Below are 11,412 nucleotides of genomic sequence, written 5' to 3'. Positions count from 1 at the left end.
AAGTTGCCTTGGTCGTGGCGTCTCTTCAGAGCAACAGAACAGTGACTAAGACAGCTATCACATTAAACGATAACAGGAAGCCTGTAGGCATTCAGTAAAATAATCCAGGTTTGCATGACTAAGAACTGGAACTGAGGCAATGGCTGCAGGGATGTTTAATTTTAAGTTGATAAATTTGTTGGTAGCCTATTATGTGGTAGTGGATGACTAACACGTATTTTAATACCTGGAAATGGGATGATGCTGAGTGACAACAGCTGTGGAACTGAAAGACCTGGATAAATCCAGACACCCCCCCCCCCACAGGAAGAAAATAGCCAAAAATCTAAGCAGGAAGAGAAGAATCAGGAATCTAGGATTAGTTGGTTCAGTGGCTGTGTTTCAGGGACTAGCTGAAGATAAAGTTAGATTGTAATCTTGAGAAACAGGGAGTTTCTTCCTTGTGATTATCACTGGTATTTTTGGAATTCTGTGTTTCAGGAACTAGCTGATTATGACCTTGAGTGATCTTGAGGCAGGGAGTTGTCCCCTTGTGATTTTCTGTGACACCCTCCCTGCCCCTTTCAGATTACTGGGCTGTGGTTTCTTTCTATAAAAACCCCTTCTCCAGGTCACTTGGGGTTGAACTCTTCCCCTGTGTGGGTTATGAGTCTTGGCCCCAGTCTCGGTTCCCGGCTCATCTCATCATTAAACCTTGTGTGATTGCTGCAAGAACGGTCTCTCGTGAGTTACTGGGGGGGGGGGGGAAGGTCGTGTTATCCCGAGACTTGAGTGAGAGTCTCCTCAGCACTGGGGGTCTTTCAGAACCAAAGAGAAGGCAGAAGCTAGAAGAAATTTAAAAATAACGTATAATAACATTTAAATTGTCTTAGGAGGACTGTTAACGGAAATGCAGGCTTTAAGGTCGGGTCTGGCGTCAGTGAGGAATGCATTACTGGAGAGTAGAAAGAAAAGCCCTCACCATTTAACAACCAGGAACCAAGCAAAATCATCTCCTGTAGTTGTGTAGAAAGCGGAGCTTATCAACGATGAGCAGCCACGCACAGCTGCTAATGACGAAAGTGCCATTTACTTTTACTTTCTTCCTGCTGTTTGTAGTAGAGGAAAGGCAGAAGTTGAAGGGAGATCTGTTTACTAATTGTAATAAAAAAGCAGGAGTTACATTTTTGGAAATCCTCAGTCTCTCTGGGTGACCAAAGATATTGGAATTAAAAACCTCACTGTTGGGAAGGCATGCTCAAGTGAGAAGTCTGAACTCCCTGTTATGTCTGCTAAAATCTCATAAAGAGAAAGCAGCAGTGTAATCCCCACCGCCAATCCCCGAAGACTGCAGTTTCATTAGAAAGGCATGCTCAGTTGTTTTCAGAGATTCCCGAGGAGCTCTGAGTTCTTTCAATGGCTCCGGAGGGTCTTCAGGAAGTTTACTGGCACTTTCCCTCGGGCGTCGAGGAGGACCCAGGGGTAGAGAATGGATTATTTGTGGATGTCACTTTTGTACAACAGACCAAGTGTTTGTAAAATCCACAGAAGCCACCGAGTTCCTTAAAAGATTGTTTCAGAGAAAGAATGCCAGCTTGAACCAGAAAAGTTAGGGAAAGCTGCAGAATTAGAGGAGGCTTTTGGACCGTCAGCCCTCTAATGACTGGAAAGGGAGGGAACTCAGTGGGTTAAGTGCTTGCTGCATAGTGTGAGGAGCAGAACGAGCATGCTCAGCACACGCGTGAATGCCAGGAAGGCAAGGGAGCCTGGCTGTAACCCTAGCACTCTGATAGAGGAGACGGGGTTCCCAGAGCAAGCTGACCAGCGAGACTAGCCGAGTCACTGAGCTTATTTTTGAAGAGAGAGACTGCTTCAATATATAAGATGAGGAATGATCGAGAAAGATGTTCAAGGCAAACCTCTACCCCCCCCCCCCGCCACGTGCACCAGTACTCACATGCGTGAACATGCATACACAATTCATGGGCATCCAAGTACACATCTCACTTTGAAACAGAATGCTTATAGACTAGTATGTGTCCATATCAGTGCTGAAAGTTGAGTGTGTTGAGGGCTTATCATCTGCCTTTTTAGTTTTACAGGTCCATAGGTGGAAGGAAGCTGGTGTATTTTAGAGTTTACCCAGGAGCTTCACTGGTACCCAGAACTGACTGAGATGGTGAAGTACGGGCTTTTGAGCGGATGCTATAATGAAATGAGACTCTGGGGAATCTTGCAAGGCAGTGAATGTGTTTTGCTTGTGGACAGTGTGTGAATCATTGGGGACCAGGGGGTAGAGTCTGTGATGCAGCATTCTAAGATAGCTCTAAAGTTTCTGCCGCCCCCCCCCCCATTATACCCAAGCTGTATGATGCCCTTTTCTCTGAACAACGCTCAGTGACACACCCTTCCTCTGCACCTGCGCTTTCCTCTTTACATCTACATGGGGGCTTGGCCATGGTCAACCACGTGCTACCCTCTCTTGATTTTGATCCTATGATAAAAAGCAACATCTTACTGTGGTTTGCAAGACCCTTAGACTTAGAATCTAGCACAGTAGTTCCCAACATTGGCAGGAAAAAAAAAAAAAAAGAAAAGAAAACTGAATAAAAAGTATTATGCTCAGGCACCCCCTCTATAAATGCAAATCTGGTCCCATCTTTTCATTTTATCTTTTGCTGTGCTCCAATTCTTTTACTTTGCCATATTCTCTATTTGTAGAACACGATTTGCCACTGCGTGTGGTAAATGTTTAACAGCTGGCAACGCTCTGTAACAAAAAGCCAGATTTCTAGGTTAGTCAATTTCTTCTGTATAAATACCCCCAAACAAGAGTGAATTCTTGCTTCCTGTGACTTATCACTGGATGCAGAGCTGGAAAGAGAGGCTTAACACTGGCCTCCATGAGCTGGTGTGGACAAGCACCATCCTGCCAGGAAGACCACGCCTGTACCTGTAATGTTTGTGACTGCTAGCTCTCAGTTCTCTGCCTGTACCTCCTCCCAACGCTCCCAACCCCTGTCTAAGTAAGAGTTTCTTCCAGTGCCTGTGCTCCATATGCCTACGCTGCACAGTACTTTCCTATTGCTAGTTATGTTTCATGTTAGTACTTTATATCAATCTTCTCAGTTCATCTACCTACTAGACCAGGGACCATATCTTTCGTACTCAATGCATCTCGACCAGCCAGCAGTGTTTCAGTACCATGTGGATTTGATGGAGATTTTGTTTCCTATATCCCTGTGGGACTTCTCCTTTACAGAGATAAGAGATCTGGTCTTTGCTAACTGAAAATGGAAACATTAAGAGGTTTAATGCATTGGAGTAGCCACTGCGGGAAGGAGAATTAATACTAACGATGAAAGTAAAGTAGATACTTTTCTTAGTGCTCTAAATATCTAACATGAAAAATCTGACACTAGAAAGCTTTATTTGGACATTTCAGAGTTGCTAGTCCATCACAACATGCAGGATATTACAGCAGAGTAGTTCATATCGGAGGAGTACAGAAAGGTATGATGCCACGGACATGTGACCAATGGGATAGTTTCTTCAGTTAGGCCCTACCTCCCACTTTCTTCATCTTCCAATAATATCATCCTATTGTGAATCAATCATAGGATGAAGCCTCATGATCTAACCATCTCTGGAACTTCAGGTAGACTCAGTGAGGTCCTTTACTAATCACCTAGGATCTCTTAAGTCATTGATGACAACATAGAAGATTAACCATAGAGGAAGAAAAAGGGGGTTTTGCTGATCCTTGATTCCATACAAATGGTGAAAGTTTCAAAAAAACACAAAGAACACAAACACAAAAATACTGTAAACAACCAGTATTTATGAACACAGAATAGGCAGATAACCTATTATTAATGGTTAATGGGCTTAACGTTGTTTGGGCATGGTTTGAGTCTGGGAACCACCTAAAATGAAGCTATATGTGCATCCCTGTTCTAGGAGAGTATCTTGTTGTCTCCTAGAAGCCCTGTGACATCCATTCACCCTCTCAGAACCTGGTTATGTTCCTGTCTAGTTTTAAGGCTGTACCATCATTCATCGTGGGACTCCTAGTAATTTACTAATTTTTAATAAATGGTCAATGATTTTCCTTTGCTTAGGGAAGAAACTTGACATGATCCAGATCACCTGCTTTATCAGCTCATTGAGATTCCCGCTATTTCTTATTTTTCCAGTTTCGTTCAGCAAAACACAAAATTGTGTGTTTAAATACCCATATCATACCATTTTCCCAGAAAAGTCTTTCTGTGTGAGTTCGGGTAGAGTCCACTGTGCCTCCTTTAAGGACAGAGCGTATCTCATTGTGTTATCATTGCATCCTTGCTTTGTGTCACAAATATGTGTTAAATGTCAACTATTCCTGGAACAAAGTGTTGTGATAGAAAGCAAAATGGTTGTAGCCCCTGTGTGAGTGTCTGAGCATAGAAATTAAGAAATCAGAAAAGTAAGTTAAAATGAAATGGTGGCTGAAAGGAAAGTTACATCTCTACCATTGAAATCCAATAAGGAATAAATATAACCTAGACATGAAGGAAGCAATGCTTAGCTGAGGTGGGAAAAATAAGTAAGACTTAACCGGGAATAGTCAATGTAAGTGGACTCAAGCCCAGGGCAACATCATGTAGAAAGACCCTGTGTCTGGATGACCATGCTGAGTGTAGCACACTGAGAGAAGGCCAGTATAACGGGATCTTAAAGAGCAGGAGGGGCTACATGGAAGTAACGGGGCTGAAACAAGAGTCCGGTGGCACATCATTGCTATTGTGTAGGCGATGCTACAGGTAATGTGCAGGGCCAAGCACATTGTTGGCATTGATTATGTAGGCAAGACACCACTCCTATGAACTTCTTAGATCTAGAGATGAGCCAAGCTCTCCAGGAAGTACCTAAAGTACCCCTCTTTATGGAAACCATTAATCTTATCATTGCGCTGGCAAGTCTAAGTGAGAAAGATGAGCCCAGACTTATAGTGCTTGGCTCTGGGCCCTGCCCGAGACAAGGACAAGACATTTGTTAGCTCTACCCATCATGGTAATGCAACAGCAGCTTCAGAAATATCCAGAAAATCTTTACCAAAAAAAAGAAGATATTCCTGGGGATTGAAATAATTGAAGAGCTTTATTTCCTATCCCAAGATCCATTTTTAGCAATGAGTAGATAAGAGTCTGTGGCAAATCCAGCTACTATATCTCATAGAAAACTAAGTCTAGCTATGGACTTCATAGCAAAGAGAAAAAGTGATTTTCTTTACCCACCCAACAATTAATGCCGAGTCTTTATGGAGGTCAGCCTTCAGTCATAGCAAATTCTCTCTGGAGGGTCAGCTCAAGAGTGACTCTCACGAGAATCAAATGAAGTAACACAACAGAGAATGAACTCTGTTAATTTATTAATTTATGTGGAGATTTTTTTTTCTCTAAGAACTAGGGTGGTCCAGAAATGGAATTGGGTACCTGTGGTTGTTTGAATGAGAATAGTCACCATAGCCTCATATGTTTGAATGCCTGGCCTTCAGTTAGTGGAACTGTTTAGAAAGGGTTAGGAGGTGTGGCCTTGTTGGAATGGCTGTGACCTTGTTGATGGAGGTGTGTCACTGGGATGGGCTTTGATATTTTAAAAACCTACACCAGGCCTAATATCTCTCTCTCTCTCTCTCTCTCTCTCTCTCTCTCTCTCTCTCTCTCCCCGCCCCCCCTGAATAGAGAACAGGATGTAAAGGCCTCAGCTACTGTTCCAAAGCCATGCCCGTCTGATTTCCACATTGATAATCATGGACTAAACCTATATAACTTCCCTTTTAAGTTGTATGCTAATTGATGAACACAGAAAAGAAATAAAGCATATATTTACTTTAGAAAGTGGTAAGTTCTGTAAATAAAAATAAATGTTAATATAGTAACTAGCCATGAGGAAAAGATGGCACGCTATTTTGTATTTGTTGAAGTCTTCTCTGGAAAGCTGGTGTATGGGCAGTCTTGAAGGAAGAGAGACCATCAGGTGTCAGTCCTGTACACACTGAACCAGTCCACCAAATGGAGTTAGCCTCCTAAAGTCAGAAGAGACAAAATACATATTTCTAAAAAGTCCCCAAGGAAGCAGAAGTGCGTCATTGATGGGAAGAAAGGTCAGGACAATTGTTTGGGGTCAGATTGTTTGGTATCTGAAAGGTCACTGTGAGGGGAGCAAGGGAATTTCAGAAGGACTTGTGTAGAGGATATACAAGCTAGGACTCCAAAATAGCCAGCTCCCTGCATTCATCTGCTCATGCTGCTGTGACAGGATGACACAGACTGAGTGTCACATCTGATGGCTAGAAGTCATGAACCACAGGAGGTCGGGGTAGTATCTGCTAAGACCTCTTAAGACTTCCTGCACAATTTTCCTCAACTGGAATCTTCTCTGTGTGTAAGGAGAGAGACAGAGAGCATTTCCCCTTCTTAAGAAGATAGTGGTCCCATCAGTTTGAGACCCTATCTTTGTCACCCAACTTTACCTTATTTAGATCCTGGAAGGTTCTACCTTCAAAGGTAGTCACTTTGAGGGTTAAGTCCACTATAGACTTGAGAAGGATACAATTTAACCTTCCAAATCTTATGAAGTACTTTTCTGTTGCCACAATAACATAAGAATAATCTCAATGTCAGTAGATTGGGGACATTTATTTTGTTTGCTTGTGGGTTTGTGGGTCATTGCAGGGGGGTGATCTCAGGTGGAGCTGTCTGGTCTTGAGCCCAGGTTAAAGGAGAGAATGAGCTCCATATCTCATTTTGAATAAGTCAAAGAATAATTTGACAAAGCGAGGGGTTGGGTGGGTTCTTTTTATGACAGCAAAGGCAACTTGAGAGTACAAAATTCAACCACATAAACACATTTCAAACTTTTTCATGTGTTTTTTTTTTAAGCCAAAATAGGTCACATGATCAAAGGGCAGAGGAGTCAACTTCACCTATCCTAGAGTCAAAGAACAGAAGAATCAACTTCATCTATCCATGAAGCCATGTCAAGGATGAGAATGCATAATAATTCTGTATCATGGTGAAGGGTTGAGAACACTTACCTATTTAGCTACAGCATACACATTGCATCTTTGACTCTTTATTGGCATCAGAAGATTTCTCTTTCCCGTAGTGGTCCAGGTAGCATGTGAAGAGTAAAGACTGATGCTGCAACCACGCTAAAAGTAATTGTTCCTCATGGTATGATTGATGTGGGATTTCTCTCTGTATGCTGTGATTACCATTAACGAATAAAGAAACTGATTTGCACTTATAGCAGGGCAGAACTTAGCTAGGTGGAAAAAACTAAACTGAATGCTGGGAGGAAGAAGGTGGACTCGAAAACCATGTAGCCCCACTGGAGCCGGACAGAACTTTACCTGGTAAACCACAGTCACATGGCAATACATAGATTACTATGGATTAAATTAAGATGTAAGAGTTAGCCAATAAGAAGCTAGAGCTAATGGGCCAAGCAGTGACTTAATTAATACAGTTTTTGTGTGGTTATTTCTGGTCTGAGCAGTCGGGCAGCTGGGAAACAAACAAGCAGCCTCCTTACAACAAATTGGCACTCCAACATGGTTAACTACATCCATATAAAACCTGAGAAAGTTTAAAAAGGAATCCTAGACACAAAAGAACAGAGTTAAGCATGGTTTGGTAGTGGCATTTTCTTGGGTGGGCTCTGTTTGCTAGAAGTAAGCACAGTCATGGCTCCTTTAAGAACAGTTTTTCTAATTCAACAATAGCAGAAAAAAGCTGCACTGTTTTGAAATGGCTGCAGCTTCCTGGGCTGTGCTGCCAGTATGAATTCTGATGAGGCTCAGCTACAGAACATTTAAATAGAGTTTGTGAGCAGAGTGTGACAACTTGCTTAATGATGTGACATAGACCCACTGTATACCAGAAACTGGGGCAATATGCATGGCTTGCAGAGGTGGTAAATGGAATGGAATGCCCATGTTGGTCTGGGCAGAGCAAGTAGGCAAAGGCCATATATACCATAGCAATGTCTCCACTTAGGTTTTTAAGAAGTGCTTAGCATTTTAAAAAGCAGTCCTGGTCAGAAGATAATTGTAGATACACAATAAAGACACATTCAGATAAAAGAAACCTATAAATGGGTCACAGTGTTGGATAAATGTATGTAGGCTTGGGAGATAGTTATAAAAATAAATAAATTGTTAAAAGACAGTCTTTAAAAGACAGAGTATGTACAGTCATAGATTAAAAGAAAAATAAGCCACGTAAAGATGAAAAATTCACAGAGTCTAGATTATGTATATTATTGTGTGTTTTTTTTTGAAATTTTTGACTGTGAAGGAGCTAAGTAACCAACATATATACTTTAAAGGTATTTTTTTCTTCAAAAATTGAGTCTAATGATATGTTTCTTTGGAAAAGAGGTTCTTTTTTTGTTTACACAGAGGATGAGAACCTGTGGGTTTATTCCAGTCTAATGTGATTTGATGGGCCAAGACCCCTTCAAAGGTTGCCTTGAACACCCCTCAAAAAATTACTTTGATGGAGGAAGGTCAATGGTTAATTAATAAAGAAACTGCTTGGCCCTGATAGGTTAGAACATAGGTGGGTGGAGTAAACAGAACAGAATGCTGGGAGGAAGAGGAAGTGAGCTCATATGCCATGCTCCCCTCTCCCGGACAGACGCGATGAAGTTCTGACCCAGGATGGACATAGGCTAGAATCTTCCTGGTAAGCTCACCTTGGGGTGTTACACACATTATTATAAATGAGCTAGTCCAGGTGTGAGAGTTAGCCGAGAAGAGACTAGATATAATGGACCAAGCAATATTTAAATGAATACAGTTTGTGTGTTGTTATTTCGGCGCATAAGCTAGCCAGGAGCTGGGCTGTGGGAAAAGGCCCGCAGCTCATACTACATTACTTTACCCAATAAGCAGCAAGAAGCAGTTTGGAGACAGAGAACTGCACCCAAATTCCCAAATATTGTTTGTAAATGTTTTTTACATTTAAAGGGGGATATGCTGTAGAGATTTGCATTGGTATGGATTTTGATTTATTGATACAAATTTAAGGTCAGTCTTGATTATGGTATCATGCTTGTGCAGTTCAACTTTTTTTTTTTTTTTTTTTTGGTTTTTCGAGACAGGGTTTCCCCGTAGCTTTGGTTGTCCCGGAACTAGCTCTTGTAGACCAGGCTGGCTTCGAACTCCCAGAGATCCATCTGCCTCTGCCTCCTGAGTGCTGGGATTAAAGGCGTGCGCTACCACCACCTGGCTGTGCAGCTCATTTAAAAATGTAATGTATAATTAAGAAATACAGGTTAATAGATAGTCATCTATAATAGTCAAGCTTGTAGCATGTTAGTTAGGTTTTCTAGATATATGGAGATATATTTCAATTAGATAGGTATTCTTCAAATCTTTCAGAGACCTTCAGAATATGGCATTTAGAATGTTTTAAGAACTTAGGACTTTTCATGACAGTGAGACACACCTGCTCCTGGCAGCACCAATCTACTTCAAGAGGAAGATGGGCATCGAAGAGACTCCTTATGGAGTTTGTTAGCCATTTGGGCAAGAAACTGCTCTTGCCTGGATTGTTTGATGTTTTGCTGTGTGAAATAGACATGAAGGACCCACAGAGAAATGACTACAATGACTGCTGAACTTGCCTATAGGTGAGACGGTCCTTTACGGTTCCTGCTTTATAAAAGAGATTGTCAGACATTCTGCAGGACAAAGAAGAAAGTAACTGACAAACTACCAATATAGGTGGAACTGTCTTTGAAATTTCCTGCTTCATGGAAAAGTTTGCTGGATACTATGGGCTAGTAGGCTAAAGATGGATGCTCCAACAGTACAGAAAAACTTTGGGTGACTGTCTAGGCAGCGAGATGTCTCTATCAATTCTAGAGTTTTGAAGTTGTTTACAATGTACTTCCTATTTATTTAGGCACTATTATATCCTTTTGGAGTCTTTGATAGGGTCTTCAAATTCTTCAATTGATAGAGTTTTCCTTAGTTATGATAAAAATAAAGTAGATATAAATATAGTAGCTGTAATGCTTGCTTGATAACTCTTTTGTCATATGTAATTTTACTATGTTAAAGTTAAAACCTTCCTTTTTATTTAAACATAAAAGGGGAAGTGATTTGGGATTCCCTTCTGCATGCTGTGATTACCATTAATGAATAAAGAAACTGCTTTGGACCTATAGCAGGGCAGAACTTAGCTAGGTGGAGAAAATTAAACTGAATGCTGGGAAGAAGAAGGCAGAGTCAAGGAGAAGCCATTTAGCCCTGCTGGAATTAGACATAACTTTACCCAGTAAGCCACAGCCATGTGGCGATACACAGATTATTAGAAATGGGTTATGTTAGTATGTAACAATTAGCCAATAAGAAGCTAGAGCTAATGGGCCAAGCAATGATTTAATTAATACAGTTTCTGTGTGGTTATTTCTGGTCTGAGCAGCTGGGCGGTCGAGAAACAAACAAGCGGCCTCCTTACAACAGTATGATATTGCCGGTGTGCTGCTAATATCTACTGCTTCTTAGGTTTCTGAACCACTGAACCTGATGCTGTTTGAGGGATCAAATTAGTTATTCTTTCATTCTATGGACCCCTGAGACAACTTGGAGGTATTAACAGGATTCTGGTGTGAATTCAATGTAAATATGAAGCAACCCTAGATCCCAAGCTAAAATAATCTTGTTCTCCTTACTTTTAACTTATCTCCCTAATCATAGGTATCATATGTTGAATTAGGAGCGGCGGGGCTGCATCCCCAACACCCCGGCCGCTTGGCTAGCTCATGCCCGAAATAACAACACACAAACTGTATTCATTTAAAGAACTGCTTGGCCCATGAACTCTAGCCCTTACAGGCTAATTCTTGCACCTGGTCTAGCCCATTTCTAATTTTGTTTGTAAGCACCCCAAGGTGTGCTTACCGGTAAGATTCTAGCCTAAGTCCATCGTGGGTTGTAGTTGCCTGGGAGAGCTGAGCATGGCGTCTCTGCTCCAGCAGAGCTGTCGGGTCTCTCCGGAAGCAGAGCAGAGTCTGACCTCACTTCCTCTTCCGCCCAGAATTCTATTCTGTTTACTCCTCCCATCTATGTTCTAAGCTAAGGCTAAGCAGTTGGTTTATTATAACTTAACCAATGAAATCAACAGATTGATATATGACACTCCCACATCAATCATAGCTAGAGTGTTCCTTGACTTTCTGCTGATGATAATTAATCAAATGGATAAGAAGGGTGGGGTTAGATTGTGTCTAGAGTGAAAGAGTGTACAATGACTTCAGGCAGGGAAACAGAATTATTAACAAATTTGTGGCCAGGAAAGATTCTGGTCAGTTGAAGAATTCAGTATCCAAGAAATAACTGAAGGTATCTTGGGCAATTAAAACTGAGGAAAACCAGAC

General features: G+C 41.5%; 1 long non-coding RNA gene across 1 annotated transcript; it reads left to right on the top strand.

The window, feature by feature from the left end:
* Positions 1 to 605: 605 nt before the first annotated feature.
* Positions 606 to 5,854, top strand: LOC126502285 (uncharacterized). Its single transcript, XR_007591881.1, has 3 exons — positions 606 to 723; positions 2,074 to 2,163; positions 5,703 to 5,854. It is a non-coding gene; the product is annotated as an uncharacterized lncRNA (long non-coding RNA).
* The last annotated feature ends 5,558 nt before the right edge of the window (positions 5,855 to 11,412 follow it).

Source organism: Alexandromys fortis, unplaced genomic scaffold (genome assembly GCF_014885135.2).
Source record: "Alexandromys fortis isolate MF-2015 unplaced genomic scaffold, M_Fortis_MF-2015_v1.1 scaffold_45, whole genome shotgun sequence".
Lineage (NCBI taxonomy): Eukaryota > Metazoa > Chordata > Mammalia > Rodentia > Cricetidae > Alexandromys > Alexandromys fortis.
The sequence above is the reverse complement of the archived record's forward strand: the minus strand, read 5'-3'. Positions and strand labels throughout refer to the sequence as shown.